The sequence below is a fragment of the Typopeltis vanoorti genome, chromosome 4 (assembly GCF_054136105.1).
Source record: "Typopeltis vanoorti isolate ZY-2024b chromosome 4, IOZ_Tvanoo_1.0, whole genome shotgun sequence".
NCBI lineage: Eukaryota > Metazoa > Arthropoda > Arachnida > Uropygi > Thelyphonidae > Typopeltis > Typopeltis vanoorti.
Genome location: NC_143552.1, coordinates 35,737,668 through 35,761,242, shown reverse-complemented (window position 1 = coordinate 35,761,242; position 23,575 = coordinate 35,737,668). Strand labels below are relative to the sequence as shown.

At 33.6% G+C, this 23,575-nt stretch overlaps 1 long non-coding RNA gene across 1 annotated transcript in view; it reads left to right on the top strand.

The window, feature by feature from the left end:
- Window positions 1-2,496: 2,496 nt before the first annotated feature.
- LOC150107229 (uncharacterized) overlaps window positions 2,497-23,575 on the top strand; it is a 297,998-nt gene continuing 276,919 nt past the window's right edge. The window contains exon 1 of the long non-coding RNA XR_016548179.1: window positions 2,497-2,621. This is a non-coding gene — a long non-coding RNA (uncharacterized LOC150107229). The remainder of the gene's footprint in view (window positions 2,622-23,575) is intronic.

Below are 23,575 nucleotides of genomic sequence, written 5' to 3'. Positions count from 1 at the left end.
ACCGATACGGTCTTCCACTTATTTTTCCTCCTGCACAGTGGGTGTCAATATTCCTGAATTAAAAGTGTTTCAATGATTTATAAGATATGAATGCAGATTTAAGAAAAGTTTTAGCTCTTGCATTCACATCTTATATTAATAAAGAAAAAAAAATGAATAAATATTAATAATAAAATATTTTTAATAATTTCTCACTTCTCAAATAATTTAGGTGCATGTAATAAACAACATTTTCCTGCAAGTGGTTCATTACAGATTCTAATTAATTAACTGATATTATAATTTGCATAAAACTCAGGTATTATTGTGATTAAATAATCATTGTAATAATTTACAGTTATCACATGTTGCAAGTTACATAATAAAAATAATATATGTATATAATTCGATGAATATACTTTTCTTTTCCTTTTTTTTTTGTTTGAAAGGTATATACTGTATAGACTGTGGGATTTTGATTTTAATTTAGTAACATCATCATTATCTTCATTAATCCTCCTTTATGGTTACAATGAACAACACTACACTTTTACAGTCTAGTTTAATCTTGGTTTTCTCAGCTGTATCTTTCCTTGTTTATTTAAACTCATATATTTATAATTGTATAATAATCACACCCAGGAAAGGTTGATAAATGACAGTACATTAATGCTGTACTGTCATTTATATAATCTTCGACTTTTATCCAAACCTCCAGTAGGCAGGGTATTTGTGATGATGATCTGTCACCTGATATAAAATTTTACTACCATTTAAACGAGACGTCTCTCCATGTCACAGTGTTCAATAGCTGAGTTACTATTCACTTCGACAAACTGGCTTGTTTTGCTTTAAAAAAAATCCTAATTACATTTTTTCCCCCTTTTTATGTCTTAGATCATGCATTTTTAAAAATAAATGATCCAAGACATACACGAAATTCAATTAATAAAATTGCACAAAATCTGTTCAAGAAGGTGTCCTATACTCTATTTTATAATAACAAGAAATGCCAAGAGGCAATTGGATTCCCCGAAAAATATTTTCAGGACCCTCATCTTAGTTACCAATAACCCAATAATAATTGAATTAAATTAGAATATAAAAACAACTGGACATGATTTTATATATATATATATATATATATTATCCTTAAAACTGGGTAGAAGCTGTATTGAGTTGTGAAAGTTCAATTTATGGAAAAATTAAACATATTACAGGTGTTCTGGCCTCAAGAAATAACGAGCTGATGTCCCCCATTCACACCCTCTTTCTTAACTTCTCTGACAATATCTGTGAGTAAAAGATTTATGATTTAATCATCTTTAAGACTCTAAATAAAAATAATAAAATATTATATTATTATTTAAATAATTTATAACTATTACTTTATTATTTATAGGAGCACAAAATATTTTCGGAATTCCCCACATCTTCCTTCCCCAATGAGAATAATTGAATTTATGTGATTTATAGGAGTATCTGGACCACCAGTCTATTAGGAGCCCCACTATTACTGGAAAGATGTGGATAAGATCAGCCATATTGTTTCATAGGGATGTCACTGTACATATTTTTGAAGTTTTTAATTGTATACCAAAATTTCATGAATATTTTAAATAAAAAATAAATAAATGTTAATAAAATATATAAATATATTTCAGAATATATTAAGGCATCATCGTGGCCAACCAAATGATTATATCAATATATATATTCGTATTTATTTTATGTAACTAATACTAAATGCATAATTTTTAATGTTTTGTATTGAAGTATTTAACATTGGAACATAAAAACAATGATTAAGAATTCTAAGAAACTGATGTACATAATAAGATACTGATAATATTTCTTTTACTAAGTATTATCAATTTCATGTATTGCACATTTTTGAAGTACATTTCATTATTTATTTATTTCACCTTGGTTTTGAACTACTGGGTATTATTATTTGATATTTAGTTGGAGTGGGAGGACACAACTTTACATGTGGACAGCCTTTTCATCATTCCTGAGGCACACATCTTACTATGTCTGCCAATGGAACGCCCATATTATGTTTATTCTCCTCCCGAATAGCGAAAGAACTTCAATGCGAAGACCATCGTTGATATTATAAGCGTAACGCCCATTTAAAACTAATAGTGACGTCATTTCGTAGCTCCCGCCTCTTTTGTCGAGGAAACCAATGAGAAGCATGCTCTTTCTCAGGAACTAATGTTGTCTAAAACGATTGGATAATTCAAATCAAATTATAAAAACTAGTGAACGCAGAGTTCCGTTATTGGCAGTGCTTGTTTGTGGCAGACGCCGTAGTGCTTTCTACCTTTAGCGCTGGTGCGGAGATTAGGCTTAACAGTCTTGAATGAGTTCAGGTTTCAGCAGTGATGTGGAAAGTTTTTGTGCATTCAAGGATGCGAAAGAAGAAATCTTCCAAGTGACAGCAATTTTCCTGTGGTGTTCAGTAGTTGCGGGATATGTTTTTTAACAAATGCAACAATAGGTTAATGCATAGCGGGCAGTGATAAATCAGGCCTAACGCTACTGTGTTTAGTGCTATAACCGTCATACGAAGCTAGCGCGGTGAAGCTAAGCCTAGCGCTTGGTGGCGTTGATTACGTATGAATGGGCTAGAAGGGGTAAGTACAATATAACACTTAGAGCTTGGAACTGTTTGAATCAGACTTCTTCTGAATGTTCTATAAAGGAAGGACGTGTATTCAGTAAAATTTAAACCTGAGAATTTTTAATTTTGATTCGTGTTTTAAGCATTCAACCTTTTCTGTATAATTTTTTTCCAGTTATATTACCTTTCTGTACCGGCATCATTTATTCATTTGTTACGTTTGAGTTCATGACACACTAACTTAAATATTACTTAACTTTTTTAAAAAAATATCCAGTATAAGGATATCTTTTCACTTATTTTAAAAAGATAGAGAAGCAATTTATTCACCTACAGAAAAAGTGACCAGAATTTTTCCTGAAAAGTACTAATGTACTTTCCTTAGCAGTAAAAAGTTATCAGGATAGCAGGCAAACTTGAAATGACTTCATGCGTGTACTATTCTTTCTCGTTCTTCATATTTTTTTTTCTTCACCTGCTACGGAAATAATACCGCATGAAAGGCACCTTCTCTTCCCTTCCACATAGGGGCGGATTTATCCCCCTTCGGGAAATTGCGCCACCCTTAAAGAAATCAGAGTAACATTTTGAAGAACAGTTAAATAACAAAACAGGCTTCTCATACTATTTTTGAATTGCGATACAAACGAAAGAAATATCTTAAAGAAAAAGCGAAGTCAACTGTACTAATAGTATTTAAAATAAAATTAAAATTAAAAAAAAGAAACGTCATTATTTAATGACTTCCCATATCTCGCTGGACCCTCCTAAGTTAGACGTCTAAATTTATCAAGACCTCCTAAACAAACCTCGGTCAACAGTTGTTACACCCTCCTTATATATGAGTGTTCATTACAGAGAGGTTTCGGTTAAAAAAATTCATTTCTGACTTGGGAACCACCTCTCAATTCTCTAGTTGTGTATGGTTCTTAGCAATTTCCTAACTTAACGATTTTTTTTCCCCCTTTTAGGTATGCCTATCTCTTTTCGAGATACGCATACCTTCCCCAAACCCATAGTCGTAAGAATAACACCTGTTAAAAAATAAATTAATTAATTAAAAAAAAAACTATTTGGTTTAATTTTTCTCTCTCTTTGTACTTGCATTAAAATTTACAAAAATAAAATAAATAAAAATACTGTTAAGCCTTAATAACAGTATTTTTAGACAATTAAAGGTAGATGTCTGTAGTTGCAACACATTATTGGAAGGAAATACAATCGATATGTGTGCCTTCACCATATACGGGTCATTTCATTGCCAAAATTATCCCTTGTTTGCGCCAGGAGTTAGTCTAATATAATTTGTATTCGATATTTTGCCCATTTAATGTAATACATTACGCGATATCGTAACCTAAATATTAATTTATTGTCTAGTTTTGTTAATTAGGTATACATTTTTGTACAATTTATTAAATTTAATTATTTTGAAAGAAAGCAGGTATGATTATTAATAGTGGGTGGAAAATTTTGTTTAAAGCAAATTAATAGGGAGGATTATTACCCCAAAGACAACTAAAATAAGTTCATGGAAGGCCTTCAGCTAACAACGCGAGAAGTTTGCAATAGACTATTTCCATTTTTTGTTCATTATTACGGACTTAAACCCATATCAGATAAATCAGTAAATAGTCGTTGAGGAGATTTTTATCAGATATAACTATGCGTGGTTCTTTAAAATACCAGCAGCGAAATTGCAAGCACTGCATGATTATCCAAGTACATGCACACGTGCTCAAATTTGTTTTCGCGATCACGAAATAATAACGGAATGACGACATGCGTGCTACCGACAAACGTGGTTATGTCAAACTACGCACGGAATTTCGGACTAATATCGACACGGTTTCAGTACTTTTGTGACATTAATACACGCTGTTTTGCTTCTAACCGCAAACATATATTTAATTTTATTAATCACATGTACTTGATAGAAACAGGACCAAAAACTTGTTTCGCGTGATGAGCAACCGGCAGTTGGAGTTTTTCCCTAGGCGTAAGTAGGAAATAGATGGAAAATAACATGGCAGCCGTATTAGCCTGAAGCGAGTTCTGTAGTTCGTAGCTAAAATTCAAATTAAAGAACAGTACTTCAACTAAGTTATTTCTAACAGTGTATGTTTTAGAAAATAATAAATTGACTTAGTTATTATCGTAATGAATGCTTATATACACTCTCGTTATTTAAACATAATGAGAATTATTTCGTTAAAAAAAATAGGAAGATAATATTCGAGGGACAACTTTTAGTAACTTTCTTTAGTTCATATTTTCTATCCGAAATAAAATTTATTTTATGCGAAAGAGTTATGAAATGCAACCGGAGCTACAACTATGGAGTGAATGCAGGTAACTTTATTATTTTTGCACTTTGTACTGCCTGTTCTGTAAAGAACGCTAATAATCTATTGAATACAGTGTCATATTTACATACGTACATATGACACTGTAGGAAACGTACGTGTACGACAACAAATTGAAAAATATCTATGGCCTTCAGTGTCGTATGTGGGCTAAGGGGTAGATAATCCATAATATCTGTTCTACAGAAACATGAACCTTTTTACAGCCGCTTTAAGTAACCAAAAGTGCTGTGATTTTGGATGGATTTTTTGACGTAATAGCCATGAGATATCACTGATTGCATTTAATTATTATGCAAAAGTTGTGTATCAGAGATTTCTGAATTACGTCATAAAAAATAATTTCCTTTTTTTTTTCTTTTCAAGTGAAATGATATAAACATATTCAAGAGCTTCGACAGCATGAGAACAAGCTTAAAAACTGGGAAATAATTGCCGCTATTAGTAGATAGTACAAGTGTGTCATATGCTTTTATTTGTTGTGACTATTCAAGATTTGTGGGTTACAGAGGCTGGTTGATGGGGGGGGGGGTGATATCATAGACATATAAGTTGTTTAGGAGTTTTATAGGATTGCAAAGGAGGAAATTTTTCAGTACATGAGTAGTGTGAAGAAAGGTAGGTCATCCCTAGAAATTAAGTGCGGTTAGTAAGAACATGAGAACTATATTTTTTTGCTTGGAGAGTGGAGTAGAATCGGTTGCCATAGTAAGTTGGGAGTGCTCTGTCGTTGAATAAGTTCAAAACAAAATATGCCAAGTTTTGATGGTTAGTGGACCTCCCGCGACGAGTCTACGGTCTCCATGGAGGTGACTATAAAATAATAATAATAATAATTATTATTATTACTATTATTATTATTATGCTGTTGCAAAGAATGTAGGTTTTGCAGCTCTATAAATACCTATTTTGCATGCTTTTTAATAAAACAAAAATGTATATTAGTGCAGATTTCTGAAAATATTAATATATTTAAAAAAATCATTTTGTAAAATACACGAAACACAAGATTATTATTATTATGGGGGAAAAAATCCTCTAATTGTTTGCTACAATCAGTTTATATATAATTTTTACATTATTTAATGTTACAGATTTGTGCTATCGTTCTTGTTACTGTTCTATGTATTTACTGTTTTTTCGATTTATTCAAAACATACATCCTGATATTTATTGCTTTCGCACGTGAGCTACAGAAATATCATATTATTGCAGCAAAGTATGATCTACTTGTCAAAGCCATAAAGTCGTGAATTAATATTTTTAAATTAAATATAAATATATACTTACTATCTCATTAAGGATCCTAATATGGTAAAGGCCAATAATTTAGGGGTGGGGCGAAAAAAGGAAACTTCTTACTTATTCAAATAGTCGATTGATATGACAATGTATGATTTAGTGTTTATTATATTAAGATTTTTGAAATGTTTAACGTAATAGTTTTACATTGTTGAAATTACCTAATACCCCAAAAAACAAATATTAAATATTATTCCGAAAGAACTATATTTATTATATTATAATATATATATATATATAATTTTTTTTTTTAACTAATGAGCAGGATAGTCTTCCTCCGGGGGAAAATACACAGCTACTCGGCCAACCAGGTAGAGATGAGAAATGTTTAAAAAGAAAAAAAAAAAAGTATAAAATTTTATTGGAGTTGCAAATATACAAACGACAGTTATTTAATTCTGATCAGAGAAGGGAGGAACAAGAAAAGCAACAAAATGAATTCTGTTGTAGTCAATTTCTCACTATAGTAGTAAGAAATGCTATAGCATTCATTATAGTTTAATCTTTTATGTGTTTTATCATTCAAACCTTAGCGTATTATGATTATATCCTGTTATGTGTAAGTGCACTGAGTATATATATATATATATATCTCTCTCTCCCTTACTTTCTTTCTCTACATATGCTTAGAAATCAGAGGAATGATAAACATCCAATGTAGTACATTTGCGATGTAGTCAGAATAACTAATCGAAAATTATTATTACAGTACTTTGAACGTCTCTTAGGAATTGCTGGTTCTTCATTTAGTGAATCTTGTAATAATCTAATATACTGTTTTAATTAAAACACATATTTTTGTAGGACTAAAACACTTTGTGCATCTATAATTCTTTATGTGCGTGTGTGGAGGTAATGCTGCTGATTTCTGAACTCAAGCTCCTGGAAAAAAATGAGCGAGATCTGAAATACAGAGCAGTTTGGCGTCCTAGCTCTGCATACTGGGAACTAGGGCGCTGGGTGCTTGCTTACTTTCTTTCTATACAAAATTAGCACGCCTGTCAACTGAGTATGGATGGGTGTGCAGGTTAAAGGAGAGAGAGAGAGAGAGAAAGAAAAAAAGTAGAGGGTTAACCCTAACCAGTCCAACAACTTATTTGTGCTCTTAGTTAACAATGGCAGAATATTAATAGCCACAAATTCACCAAATCATAATTGATAATTATTCGTTCATTTTGTATTCAAGAAGACTGTTACAGAGTAGTGGGATGGAAGGTATAAACGAGGAGGAAGAGGAATATATTCTGCATGTTTGGAGTTGAACTATGAAAGGTTGTTGGATGTAAGCATTTCATTGGATTTATTGGAGGAGTCATTGATGCTAGTCCATATGAATAGTTATCACATAAATATGGAGGTGGATGCATGCAGCAGAAACTGAGCACCTGTGTGAAAGTGGGTGGAGTGGTTTTGTAAGAGACAGATCATTAATCATCTCAATTGTGCTCTTCTGTATTGAGTTAAGTATTTTTAGGGTGCTCTTAAGTGCACCACCCGAAATGTGAGACCAATATTCGATAGCTGGGTGTATTTCTGATTTGTATAAGGTTAATAGCTGTTCTGAGGCAAAGTAATAGTGCCTTGAACGAAAGGGAATCCTAATTTTTTGGACGCCGAGGAGGCAATAGCTGTGATATGTTTATTATTATTCGTGACACCTCCAAGGAGTCCGAAGATTCATCGCGGGAGGACACCTATTGTACAACTATCCGTCTTCACCACTAACCGAACCTCTACTGAAGTTTATGCTGAAGAGAGGCTTGTTGTCAAGGTAATTCTGAGAAGAAAAATTTTATTTTGTCTAGACATTTGAGTGTCATCAAATGTAATACTGTAAGAAACCTGTTCGTGTGTGTGTGGGGGGGGAATGAGGCCGAACTGTGTTTTTCTGGATGATGTCAGAAAAAGACGGTTCTGCCTGATTTCTGCAATGGTTAGAGAAGAGAATTAAGGATAACAGAGGTTCGTGCTCGGCAAGTTGTAGTGATTTATGTAAGCCAAGGTGTGTCAAGCGACCAGGATTAGTGACGTGTCCTCTTATCAGCGAAACTGTGTAATGGATTGGCGGTCAAACGAAATGAATCATTGATAGACAGAAGGTGGATGAAAGAACAGAATCTTGTCGAATCACAGCATTAGCTAAATATTTAGAAGATAAGGAGCTACATACCATCATGTAATATATGTGTCTAATCAGAAAGCTGCCAATCCAGTTGCAGAAGTCGTGAGACAGACCAAATAATGGAAGCTTATTTAATAGACCTTTGTGCCAGACCCGGTCAAAAGCCTTGGAGAGCACAAATGCAAGATTGAACAAACTTTTCCATGGTGTTTATCCAGAGGTGGGTGACATGTAAATAGACTGAATTCGTGGTGCCATAGAGGAAGCGTAGGAATTGGGTGTTGATGCTTCTCTTACTTTAGAGAGGGCTGAGAAAGATATGAAGCCAGAAGATTGACAAATTGACTTTTCCTACTGCCGATGACGCAGTAGCACCATCTTAGTTTGACAGAAATGGGAACAGTGTTGGACGAAAGTTATGGCCAATTACTTAGCAAGAAACCGAAAGGCATGACTGTGATTGGGACACGATGCAAGTTTCCTACTTTTGGTGCTTTCGAAATTGGTTTGGAGTGCATTGATAGTTTTCCTGCAGCTGTTTCATGATTTCATATAAGCTGTAAAGAAAGAAATATGGAGTTCTTGATGAAAGCCAGTCGCACTAAGTTCGCCATTCTTCGCTTGAACAGTCTCGACTCACTTTATGGAAAACCCCAAGACTGCAGAATTTTAAAATGGAATGGAAAATATATGTTTCCATGTCAGTAAGGTTTTTTTTTTTTTCAGTGATACGTTTCATGTATTAGGTTGGAAGGCTGAAAACTAAGGGAATGAGGCACAAAAGTTGTCAAGGTCATCTCACTTGGCATTATTATAGTACAAGATAACTCTTGATTGAGAGTGGTGTTTGAACATTACTCCATATTATAGGAGATAAGGATTAGATTGTGATCTGAATTACCTACAGGACGTACAACATTCACAGTGTACTCGACAAGGTCACTAACGAGGAAGAGGTCTAGGGTGTTTGAGGAGTTGTGGGGTTTATCTGATATTCTGGTAGCATGTGAACAATTTGTGTAAGATCATTGGTAGTAGCTAATGTTTTAGCATCTCTACTTTCTTGATCTATGCATTTGAAGGAGTAAAGCCAGTGCTGTGAAGATTAAAATCTTCAAGGAAGATAACTATTAGCGTGAAGAAGTCGACATTTAAGGAGAAGTAAAAGAAGTCATTCTTCGACATTAGAAGAGCGATAGAGACAACAAATAAATTTAACAGATATTTTCAGAGAAAGAAGATCAAATTCAGGAGATTGTAGATTAGACATTCTCTGACATAGTATATCTTAGAGAACATATGTATAGACACCCCCCCCTCATTCTCGAGGCGAAAGGATGCAAAGAGTGTGTAATTGGGTAAAGTTGAGATAAGCAATGATTGAGGTTGAGATTTGAGTTTCTGCTAGGTAAAAAAGACCCATTTTTGCAGACTGGAGACATCTCCAGTCTGCAAAAATGGATGGCTCTGTAGGTTTTGTTGTTGACTGCATGGGGTCAGGTCAGGCGTATTTCCTATGCAGTGCTTGTAATCTGGATTCCACAACGGCTATTAGTACTACGTGATTTATGAACTAGCATTCCATTTTTATATTCAGTGATCCGAGATATAGAAATCAATTTAAATAAGGTGTAATGTGCTGGTTTCAAAAAGGTTAGTTTCGTTGGATTCAACTGTTGTTATCCCTAAAAAATAAATTTTTAATATTAGGTTCATTTTTTTAAAACATACTATACTCATTTTTTCATGTATATCCTTTAATAACAAGTGTCATACTTATCGAATTTCTGTAATATGAGATAAATTCTCTCTCATTATTTTAAAAAGTAACTCAGCATGCTTGTTCCATAACTGTCTTAATAGAATTCTCGTTACTTTGCTTTAAAGACAGACTAGAGAAGCTGATTAACCGAAGAAAAAAGAAAGAAAAACGTATTACTTAATATAAATGCAGATGATATTATTTAAGTTAAGGGATATTACATCCCATATTGTTTCATAGCCGAATATAGAAACTATATAAAGTTCGGCGAGTCCAAGCGTAAGCAAATATCCGGATAGTGAAACACATAGTCCATCTGGTAGTGCAACACTGGGGCAACTATGCTCCACCCTTACTATGAGTTGCCCCAGTGTTGCACTATCCAGGTATTTGCTTACGCTTGGACTCGATACTTTATATAGTTTCTTATTCAGCTATGAAACAATATGGGATGTAATATCCCTTAACTTAAATAAGTTTATATGTCGCCGAATTGAAGCCTTTGACTCTTCATATAATTGGAGATGATGTATTTATTTTTTTCACTATATGTCCCAGTCTGAAAATATAATGGATTGTAAGGGAGATTGATAATCTTTGTTAGTTATAACTTAGACTGTTTCACTTTATTAGTGTCCATTTTATTAGATATAGTCTAATAGCATTTTGAACCAAAACTGAATTGCAGAACAGCCTCCATGCACACTGAAAACACCACAAGCATCCGACTTATGAACATGAATTGCTGCAGTTTCATCAGATATGTTTATAGTTGAACCCGGTCACAGACATCTCGTTTCATTATTTTCGAAGATGCTCCTATGCAATTAAGGCAAAGTGACTACTCAATTAAGACGAAGTCATTATAATATTTCTGCAACCATTCCTAAGTGTCTTATTTCGATTACTCAAATGCTAATAAAATAGTCAACATGGCACCCGTGATGTTGGTCGGCAACTATGTTCAGATACTCTGCATCAGTACTTTCTTTGATAAGTGAGTGTTGGAAAACAATACCGTAGTCATCATTTCACCCTCCACTGCTTGGTTTGTAAAGAATGATGGATCAGTGTTCATGCTGTTGTCTCCATATCTTTTCCATGCGCAAACAGATCTTGATCGTTCCATGCATTTCTTTTCCCCTACTTCATTTAGGACAGTAGCTGATGTGCGGTACTTGGATACATTCCATCGCGATTTCTTACGCATAGCCATTTCTTTCTCAATCCTTCCTCCCTCCTTTCGTCAGTTAACTGCTTTCCGCCATTTACTCGACGTGGACTTGATGTTTTTATTGTGTGCTCTAAGTAGCACTCCAAGTAGTCTTTTCAGCTATAAACCATTTTCGATATATTCTGTTATGGTATCATCCGCTCTTTGAAGTCCCTATGGAACAGCCTTTGCTTTCTCTCTCTCTCTCTCTCTCTCTCTCTCTCTCTTTCGCTCGCGCGCGCGTACACACACACACACACACACACTTGAAAATCAATACTCTTTCCCGGAAGCAATATGCCAGTGCCTACCACGTGTGATTATTTACGTTACTGGGAAGTCGCTAATATTGTGGGCACTGAGTGCCCACGCGCGCGCTGAGTACACGTACAAAGATTTACAACTTTTCGTCGGGGTTCACATAAAGAAAGAAAGAGAGAGAAAAAATAGTGTAAACTTATCTTTAATTCAATTAATCTGTTAATTTTAAAGTAAAGAATATTCGACTGCTGGACTAAAAGCCTTCTTTAGAGAACCTTCTTAAATGGTATTATTGCTATTTCTTTCTTTCTTTATTTTTTTTTTTCTGTTTAAGAATCATTTCCGTCTTCTGTCACGTTACATATGGAAAAAATTATAAAGTTTTATTTTTAATATTTTCAGATATATTTGGATAACTTCGGTTATTACGATAAATGTCGCATTTAATGCAATTGGATTTTTTTTTTTTTTTTTTTTTTTTTTTGTTTAGGCGTTTGTGGAAATCAGTTGAAAATATATTTTTATGATTCTTAAAATGTTGTACGATGCTTTGCAAACGTTAAAACTTTTAGGGGAAATGCTCGACTATGTGACATGCTATTCATTTAGATGCACTTTCTCTTGTCGTAGAGACTCTCTGCAAATATGCCTCAAGAGTAGCATCATTTCCAGATGGATCCCTTGTTATTGGCCCTTCACCAAAGACAAGACTAAGGCGGCAACGATATAAACTCACGAATTACCCCCAAATCTCTAATTTCTATCTTTAGAGTACATGCAACTGCCATCGTATCATCGAGAGCAGTTTTATGCTTGTGATGAAAAAACCGAAACACCGGAGGAAAACAACTCCCCACTATGATTAACTCAAAGTTCAAAAAAGCGTAAATAAATAAAACAGCTGAAGCATATACTGAGTAACTGCGGTCTCCAAACTCAAGATTTGTTACAGGTGACGTAACACAAGATTCATTCCTCCCCTCCCCACCATAAATGGCTGGTTTGTGTTGGCCTGTATTCATTCTCAAAAACTACTATTCTCCTCTCTTCATTCTTCCACATCTTTTTTTTATTGCTATTTTCCTTACTCACGCACATAACAATATGGCATGTCCTTATGTAATAATAAAAAATAAACGATATGCTATTTTTGTTTTCTACAACGTAATCTATTGATTTATTTCATGGAAACATTGCACAGAAAACTTAATACTTATTTTACTTAGATAGCATTTACAACTAAATAAAAGAAAAACGCTACCGATATTTAAAAAATGATTTTGAGGATGAGTGGATACGGAAAGACATAAATGATATAAAAGACAACTGAAATAATTAAGCTGCCAGGATCGTAACGAAAAATCGAAATGCATGTTGTGTTGAGTTTTCAACATGAATAATCATACTTTTTTCTTTTGCCATTTTTTCTATCTAGTACAAACACATATTTTAACAGCGTTCCTTTTGATGAATGTCCTTAGGTTTGCCATTTAGACATTTATCTCCTTTGAGAATTTACTGCCCTTCCAGATATATAATGTTTGTATAGAAATTCGATATGTTATCGACAGAAATAAAGGAAATTATATTTTTAAAGCAATTAGGAGAAAATTGCCAACTTATTACGTTCCTTTTAACTATAAGTCTATTTTTCCCTCCCAATGAAAACGATGCAAAACAATCGGTTTCTCAATATAATTATCAGAAATACAAAGTTCCATATAATCTTTGAAGTTTGCAGTCATTAGATTTCGATAGATAACCTTAATTTCCTTCGATTAACTTCTAATTTATCACCAAACCACACTATCAAAAATATATTATCATAAACAAACAAAAAATAAATGAATAATAAAATAAGCTGTCTACCAGGTAAGTTTAGCTGGAAGATTTTGCACAACGCTCTTTATGGATACAACTAGCAAGAGAGAGAGAGAGAGACATATTCACATATTGGTTGGATGAGTGGAGGATTTATCTGCTGTCACCAAATCACCTTTCGAATATCACGAAAAGAGTAAGCTGTAGTATTAGTATTACGAGTTAGAAAATCTTGAATTCCTACTCTAGTGAATGAGGTATGGAATATTTTTTAGATCGCTTCAGTCTTTCGATAAGCAGGATGATGATTTCACACCTAAAGATATTCAGAAAGCATCATGACCATGGTGCTTTGTGAAGGTCCTTAGATATGAGATTGGTTGAGAGCAGATAAGCTGGTTATTCGGCCAACCAGTCCGATTTCCGTAGTGTCCTACTGGCATCCCGTTCCACACTCATATCCTGTTCCATGCCCTTCCAAGCATCCGTTGGTTCAAGGTCTTAGTCTCCTACTCTTCCACTGCATTTCTTGATGAAGTGACTTCCTCACATTTCCATGCTGATAATGTTGCATACCGTTTATTTCCAGCAATGCAGTCCTTATCAGTCTCATAGATAGACCAATGCTTTTGAAGTCTGTTATTGTTTTGTTTTGAAGTCTGTTATTTCTTCTCCGCATGCCACTGACTGCATACAATTGTCTGTTTTTAGTAGTTTGTTATATCTGATGAGAGGGAGAACTCTTCCCTAATTCCACTACCACTCATGAAGGCGTAGAAAAAATGCTGAGATATTTTCTGCTATCAGTGATTTAACAGTCATTTTCCATCATTCACTAAAGCACCAGTAAATCACCACCATCCTTCCATACCCATGAATCTGGGTGTTGAAGTAACCTGGCCAACCATTCAAGACACTACTTTTCGTTTGTGCAACAGCTGACACTGTTCCCAAACACGACTAACGATCAACTTCTCCAGTAATTGAGGTGGTGTTCCAAAAAGGTCAATAAGAATGCCTGATACTATCCAGAAAAGTACAGTATGCTGAACAGATAGCCTGCCTCATACAGACTTCTGTAATCGTTTTCTCATAAATGTTTGTTTCTGCCGTTATACTTGTTCTGCAGTTTAATCGATGCTGCTCTACAGAACTATCCGCCATTATTTCTCCACTTTCATCGTCTCATCCTTGGTCAACATTCACACATATTCATCTTCGAACTTTTTTTTTTTTTTTTTGGAACAACCTGCTTCATATTGTGTCCAAAAATTAAAATAATTTCTATTAAAAGGTTCCTCCTTTCTTCTTAACTTCTTGACAACGTATTATAATACAATGTTGTATAGATTTTGCAACCTCTCGTGTGTGTGTGTGTGGGGGGGGGGAATAAATAGTGTATGGTTTACATGTAGATATTTTTATTTTGTTTTATTTTAGTGTTTCGGCGTTGTATCTGTGATGTAAGTCGAGGTTTTTTTTTTTTTTTTTTTTTTTACGAAGGTTGTTCCTGTATTTTCTTCTTAAACACATAACGACCACCGAACACATTATAACAGTACTGCTGTCTGTTAAATGGGAAGAAACAGGAATCGGATAATTCGTGTAGGTTATGCCGCTGCCGCTTTAGGTGGACTTGCACGTGTCCGATAATATATTTATAGGCAAAGCCTTTATTTATTTATTTAACACAGTTCCAAAACAAGGAAATTTGCTTCGAAGTAATGCCTTCTCATCCTTTTTCGTGTCTCAATGATTATTAAGTTTAGCAACATTTAGTTCTAAATTCTTAATTTGCTATAAATATGATAATTTGCATTGTACTTGATAAATTATTCACTTAGCATCTGATTGGAACAAGGAGTACCAACATATAAACATCATATATAGATCTTTAAAGAAAAAAATAACTTAAACGCTTCAACTTCATTAAAAAGGAAAAATCAATAATTTTAGTGCTATGATGTACCTTTTGTAGTTTCTGTTGAAGTCATTATTTAATCACCGATTGATAATTATCTGGCACAGAAATAGATTTTTGAACCGGAGCTGCTTCAAGTATTCTGAGTATCTTTTCGTCTGTGAAGAGAACGAATGATTTCGAATAATTCACGTTAGTGGGGAGTAGAACCAAAATCCCTAATTACAGGTAAATATGTGCACTGTGGTGTGATTGCATTTTTAAGTTTACCAGTTCACAGGCAGCTCATGCTAAATGTTATAAATGAAACCTTTAAAATTTGTGATACATATTGCTTCGAATTTCCCTTAGAGCCGCCTCCCTATAAAAGAACAAGCAATAGTAATTTATTTTCGAGGCTAGTTACTTTTCTGTTCATTTTTATATGCCTTCTGTTAGCTTGCTATCTTTAGAAAATTCATCAGCCAGTTCTGTTTCATAAATCCTCCCCTATGGATTTATACTTAATTTGTATCTTTCAAATAAACTTCTAAATAATTTATTATCATTATTGTGCCTATTGTTGTTTACTAATCAGTGTGTTATGAAGTGATATAGGTGTAATATCTGCCCTACTACATCTTAAACTCATTCACCGTTTGATAAATGTTCCAAGATGACCACATTTTATTATCCCATCCCTTCCTTTGAAATCGCAGCCATATATTTCATAAGCTTTTCTTAATAGTTCGTTCTCCCAGATGATATATTATCCCCATGTTGTCCACCTCGTGTGCATCTCATTCTAGAGATTCATCTACTCGCATCATCTTTCTAGAGCTTCGTCATCTATACAAGCAACCAAATCTGTGTATAATTATCCATATGCCAGCTAATCAAGGCTATGTATGTGTGTGTGTGCTCACGCCCAGAACTTCGTCTACCTGTGTTCTATCACCAAGATCCCTTAGTTTATCTCCCTGCAGCAATACAGTACACCAGTATAACATACACGTCTGTTCAATTCCAAAGTGCAAAATCTTATGTTGAACTCATTGCTCATTGAACTATAACAGCAAAAGGACAAAGCACCATGATAACCCACTCGTTACAATTCGTCTCTGATTAAGTGTTTCCATGTTAGTGATTCTGATATTCAACATCAAACTAGCGTCCTATTCGATCAGTCAGATGATTATGCAGTGCTATTTGCTGTATTTAAATTTTAATTTGTCATGTTGCCATTCGTCAAATACCTCTATGAAATCCAGAAACATCACAATATATCTACTTTCTTTACTATTGCCGTCTTATAAAATGTAATAAAATTACTTAAAACACCTTGCTTAATGGTGTATACATACAGATTTTTGTTGCATCCAACCACCAAATCCTGTATCTTCATTCATCCTGATCAACTTCTTCTCTAAGACATGAATTATCACAATTCGGGAAGGACTGAGTGATCAATGACCAATGATAATTTCCAGGTTAATTAGCATTTGGTTTTCTGATTAAAAGATGTATATGTGAAGGCATTCGCTTGTAATCAGATTTTTTATCTCAGCTAGAATACCAATGAAATTTGGATTTATTAGTTTTGAAATGAAATCAAGAAGTTATGTGTAAAGAAACATCAAGGTTTAATTCAGACTTTGGGATCCTAATTTCATTTGACATTTTATTCTAAACGAAAGCAGCCCATATGCATTCCTATTTTATTGCACTTAGCAACATTACTGAATACAAATGGTGACATAATTAGTTGCCTAATTATCTGCAAACATACTTATTTTTGATACACATCACTTTTCTATTCTTTCTGGATTTATTGCTTTTCAATTACTTTTAAATCTGCACACGAACTTCATCAAAATCATCATCAAGCTTGTTGTTGTTCCCCCTAACTGAGTTAGTAAAAGGAACTGCTAATAACCGAAAGGTTGTAGGTTCGAATCTCAACGAAGAGTTGGTATATTTATTCAGTTTATAATATTTCTTTTTATTAATTATGTTGTATTTTTAAATTTTAAGTTAAATTTTTTTTTATTTTGCATATTAATTTACTGAGGGTAATAATACATGTGGGTTTGCAAGCTTTCGTAAATGGGAGCCATATTTAAAAAAAAAAAAAAAAAATTGCTAGATTATCCTAAACTGAAATTAAATTCTGCAGCGAATTAGATTTCGCTAAGTTAATGTGAATAAATTAAGTTCTTTTCAGAAATTAAAAAAAGGGGAAAACAAACAAACTCAATGACGATGATTAAATTGATTAACTAAAATCATTAGTAGAATTTTCATACTGATGAAATTCTACTAATGATTCTACAAACTTCCACTTCCCTTGCAGGATTCGAATCCACAGACTGGTGGTTGGTTAGAGAATATATTTAACACTGTGACCATTACACCCACTGCTAGCTAGTCTGCGGCGTCGAATCCCGCCGGGGTATAGACGTTTGCGATTGTTTTCAGGTGGGAGATGAATTTCATCGTCCGGTGTAAGACTATTGACTCGCTTATTGAAGGTATGAAAGGCCTAAAAAAGTTCCATGGTTGGTCTCTAGAAGACAGTTTCCAGAAGAGGTAAAAATAAATAAAAAATAGTACAATGAATAAAATGAAAAAATTCCTTTAGCCATCCCATGTACTGATTTAGAACCTTTTGTGGGAGACACATCAAAAATACGATCCCTTTTTTGACATAGTCGAAGTATTTATTTATTTTGCTTTGAAATTATTTTAATCTGGAAGTCTCCAAAACAGTGGAGATTTGTAAAAACAAATAAATGAATTGAAGATACAATATCAAGAAATTATTCAAAGTGATTTGAATAAAATAGAATTGCTGTATTTCTTAAAGTGGAATGTTTCAATCTTACAATTACTTCAAACAAATTCATTTCTGTAGATCAGCTTATACTGTATATATATACAGGAGTTCTAATTTTTAATCAAGTTTATCTCTTACTCTGATCATTACTAACTGGGAATTTGTACCTGAAAAAAAAAAATCAGTATTTTAATTTCTAAAGAATCTTTCCTAGGACATCCTCTGCTTTCTTTTTTTTTTCTTCTATCAGCCGATAGGACAATTTGTACACACTTCTACTTTCTGGAAATAACTCTCTCTTAGGATAGCATATGCTATCCATATGATTCTAAAATACATTAGCTAAGATGAATATAAATGGATAATTTGCAGCGATCTTAGAGTGATAGCACTTTGAAGCACATGTACTTAGGATTCATGGAATTTTTGTTGCTTTTATGCGAATGGAATGGTTAAGCCTTCTGCTTAACTCGTGATCTGATCTGATAAAGTCAGAAAATGGTCAATTCCATGGTTCCAGGGGGGGGGGGAACATTTCCCACATCTGTGATATCCGCTCTACATTAAATACAGTTTGATGAAATTTTTCTGCATTAAATACAGTTTTATGAAATAAACGATCCAAAAAAAAAAAATGGAAGATACTTAAAATTAATATATATATATATATTAGTCATCAAAAGTTTTCTTTGACTCTAAGGATGATACCGTTTCTGTCTTGCTTTTTTGTTTTTAATTATTTGCTTCTCTCAATAGACAGGAGGGATATTAAAGATATTCAGATAGCTTCTGCAGTAGTTTTTCAAGAAGAGGTTTGATAAAGTCATTAAGTTTTGTAACGTTTTGCATTTATAAATACTAGACGTTACTCGTTTTTATTTTTTCGCAGAGTAAAGGAGCTGATAACCATAATGTGTTATAGCTTAAGAAAAACAGCCTTCATTTGGTTATTTTCGATGAAGTAGGCAGACGGGGGTGGAGGGCTGAATTAAATTTTAGAGAAATCAGTAGAGAGTATTAGGAAAATGTAACTGAATACAGAAAAATAAATATGATTGTTAACTGTAAGCAGAGGTAGTAAGATTTCTGAATGAACAAAAATTTACCATCTAAAAGATGAAAAGTAAAAGAGAATGAGCATATGAGGGAATATTATAGATATCCTACTTCAAAGCTGCTGATTTAACAATTCCATAATTTTAGTTTTTTTCGACCAATTCAATTAAATGAGTTAAGAAAAATATGAGTCACAAGATAATCAATATTTTAATGGATGTTTTGATGTCGCATTCGATAGATCGTTAATAGCTGCATTACATTTAGACACTTGTCATTTACTAAAATTAAATGTCGAAATCTTTGGAATGAGCATTTTAAAGTTTATTAAAAGAAAAGTTCTTAAATACACAGATATGGATGGAATCATTCTAGTTAGACAATTAACAAGGAAACAACTAATTTGAATGAATTTTGGTAGCACGTTTTTACATATGGGAAGAAAAGTATGCTGAGTGTATTTTATAGATCACACACAAAACTTAATATTTATGAGATATGATTTAGTTGCTATTATAGAAGGGCCTCATCTGCTATGTAGAAGTGAATCACCTTGAGAGAGGTTATATTAAACATTTAGAAACTATCATTTACAATTTAGAAAAAATTCTAATAAACAATAAGACTATAGTAGTTGGGTGCATATGGCAAATGAATTCATTACTAAGTTACGTATTTATACTTAAAAGCCAAATCGTTCTTGTGAATATGTTGATAGATAGAGATTGGATTTTAGATTAAAGTTTGTGCTTAGCAAAACCGAACCACAAGAACTGTTGTGTACTTTTGGGAACAGAACATTGTTAAAATTTATACGTGCTTATATAAAGCACATATAAACTTATTATGATACAGATGGATGATATACGTTTTTGCAGCAACTGCTTGGCTCTTCAGAATCCCATGTTAATACATATCAATAGTATTATGAATGTTTGCTATATATATATAGTGTATATATAATTCATATAGTGTATTACTTTTCTTGTCAAAAATGAAATTCAATAAGATTATACTTGGTTAGAATTAATCTGCTTGTAGCTACTTGTTATTCACTTGTTATAATTTTTCCAAATTTCCACCGTTCACTTATCTCCATTTTCCAGTTCCTTTATTAATGTAATTTAATATCCCCCCCCTTATATAGAAAAGCAGGAATTCTGTGTTGAAATGATATTTCCCTTTCGTATTGCTTGTGGGGGCATACACTCGGGATTTTTTTAAAACTGATTACTGTAAATTTTCTGTAAGTATTAAAACAATAACCAATTAATAATAAACTTCCCAACTCTCACAGTTGGCACAGGAGCTATTGTTATGCTATTATATTGGCTGTTTATTGCATTAGGAAAATTTCTTCTGAGGTAGATTCAATTTGTGTAAAATAAAATTGTGAGAATTGAGCTATAAGAACATTATTTTTGCAATGATTCTACTTGCTGAAATGAGAACTGAAGAGAATTAAATGTCAAGTACTTCACCATGGAGAAAGTTGTGAATTTCTGGAATGTTTTCTGAAAAGGGCTAAACAACCTACAAAGATACTGCGAGTTAATTCTTCAGTAGCAGTTGCACCATCTTTTTCAGCATAGAAATAACATGTATCCTTTAGTTTAAACATCTGGATTCTTTGCCAGGTAGGGTCAATAACAATATAAAGGTAGGGTAAGTGTCAATAACAATATAAAGATATCTTCCACCTTCATATGAATAACCCTGAGTTGAATGTCCTGTTTCTGTTGGAAAATCAGGAGGGAAAACTCTCACCTCCGACCGTTTTTAACTATGGTGCACACCATAGCCAGAATGCATTCTGGTATAGTATATACCAGTTATTATTTATAACAAATTTGTCTTAGTTTGCATTAACGTCATCACAAATATACAGCCAATCAGTATTCGAAAAAAAGGTGTTACAACTATATACTCTGCTGAATTTTTTTTCAATGCAAAGCTATCGAAGGATTCTTTGCCTTCCTTCTAGGCGATGCCAGCTTAGAATGGATCTGGAATGATAAATTTCAATTATGCATTCCAACGATATATGAAAAAAAAAAGAAACACTAATATTATTGAAAAATAAATAAATAGATAAAATGTCATAAAAACAACATCATCAAAATAAATACAACAGAAAATGTATGTAATGTGAAAATAACATTTAGTATGAAGCAAACTGGATTTGAAAGGAGAGTTCTGCTATTAAACAACTTCCTTGCATCTCGAGGATTTAATAATGCTTGGATATCGAGGGATCCTCTCCTTAATAAGATATTTATGAATGATCCAGTTGCCTCTATTCTTGTCAACTGGTATCGCATAAAAGGGAAAAGTCCTTCGATACGCTTGAAACCCTGTATTGTTCTATACCTAGTTGAACCAATGAAAAAAAAAATCTTCGCCCAAATCATATCTTTTAAGAAATACTTTATTATATGGTAGAGCTTCTCCTTAGGAGAAGGCGTAGGATATGAAGCTTTTGGTAGCAAGTTGAGATCCCGAGAAAACCTTGCAAAAGTTATAAAGATATCTCATAAGATTTCTGCCATAATGCCAACGACGCTAATAGTAGAGAGAGAGAGAGAGTCAGACCACATGTGAATTTCTCTGCACCTATTTGATAATCAGAATATCTTGTTAGTGAGGAATCATTAAAGAAAATCCAAGATAATTGAATAATATTTCTTTTGACTGTGAAATGTTGGGTATCATGGGACACTGACAAACTCCAAGCCCTGTCATGTTATGCACTGTACAACTTGGCATACCGGATCAAGAATGAGTGACACAAATAAGTTGGTTCCAGGAGTTTATCACATAGATGACTATTATGGATCTCCACCTGAGATCCATAATGTGCAGTAGAAAGATAAGATGGTGAGGCTTTAATCTCTTCCATCTCGCCTTCTATCCTATATCTGTAGCTTTGTGCTTTCAGTGGGCCGGTTTGCATGTTTTCAAGGACGAAAAACCTTAGTTTCCGTAAGAAAAAAATCTTTCACCCCGTATTAGATCGGCTAACTCAACATTTAATTGAAAAAACCTGATAAAGGTTCGTCTTATCCCAGATGGGATTCGAATTCACATCTTTCCAATCAAAGGACTCGTTATACCATTTGAACCATGGAGGATCGCGTGCAGAGTACAGAAAATGAAACACGAGAAATGCAACTTTATTTAGTTGCCAAAATATAACAAATCTTACACATAAAGAGGGTAAAATAAATAGCATAAACTGTCACATTTCTCACATTCAAAATTCAATGCATGACATAACAGTTTTGATTCTTGCTACTCTTTTGATAACATTAAGACTAGCTAGAAAAAGGGCTGAAAGCTCAAGTAAGAAACTGAGCTAGCTATTATTATTTTGTTTACTTATTGTGCGCCTTTGGTTGAACGGGTGTGTATCTCATATTTTCTCCCGTTTAAGGAAGTAGCTATGAAATGCAAAAACCGACTTATGACCACTTAGTGAATTAGATAATAATTGTATAGTATGAATTGTGTAAAATTATTGGGGAAGGGAGAACTGTTCTGTTCCTAACTTCTTTTGTGGTCTCCTCCATTCAACTACAGGCTTTACATGTTGAAATAAGACAGGGCTGAGGTTAGCTAGATCGAACTGAGTAATTGCGGTATCCAGAAGAACCAGACTTTGTACAATTCCATGGAAAGTCGGAAAAAAGGTTGCATTTCATATCATTAAGCTAATTGACTGGGCCAGTTTTTCTAAGAATTATTCGATCTCTGAGTATTATCACTTTACGGTTTCAATCGGTTAGTCTGCTGAATATAATTCTAGCATTGAGATCGTTCATAAAAAGCCCCTAAAATTTTCTATGACTCATTTCTCATCGAGGAAATCCTTGGTCAGTAAGAAGGACCCGGGTTCGAATCTCATTTAGGATTTTTCATCCATGGTTTTCATCCTGAAAACAGGAAAACCCGCTGGGCAACATACACCGCTGCAGACATTACAATTACTTCACCCATAATACTGACTGAAACAAAAACTCTCTCGCCAACTCCATACATTTTTCTCATAGATATTCAGATTCTGCTGTGTGCATTTCTGGATTTTATGCTAAATTTCATCAAACTAGTTTCATTAATTCTACCACTCTTCTATAAATCTGTTAAGACATTATCAACCTATAGTCACCACTTTATAAAGAACAACCTCCCTTCTTAGGCACTCCCTAGTGAGTATATCTGCAGGTATTTAAATCCTTCATTAAGGAAAAAAAAAAACTTATAATTAAGCTGGGGATACAATGCCAGAATTGAAACCCTGTAATATATCAGCTAAAATGCAGGAAGAATAA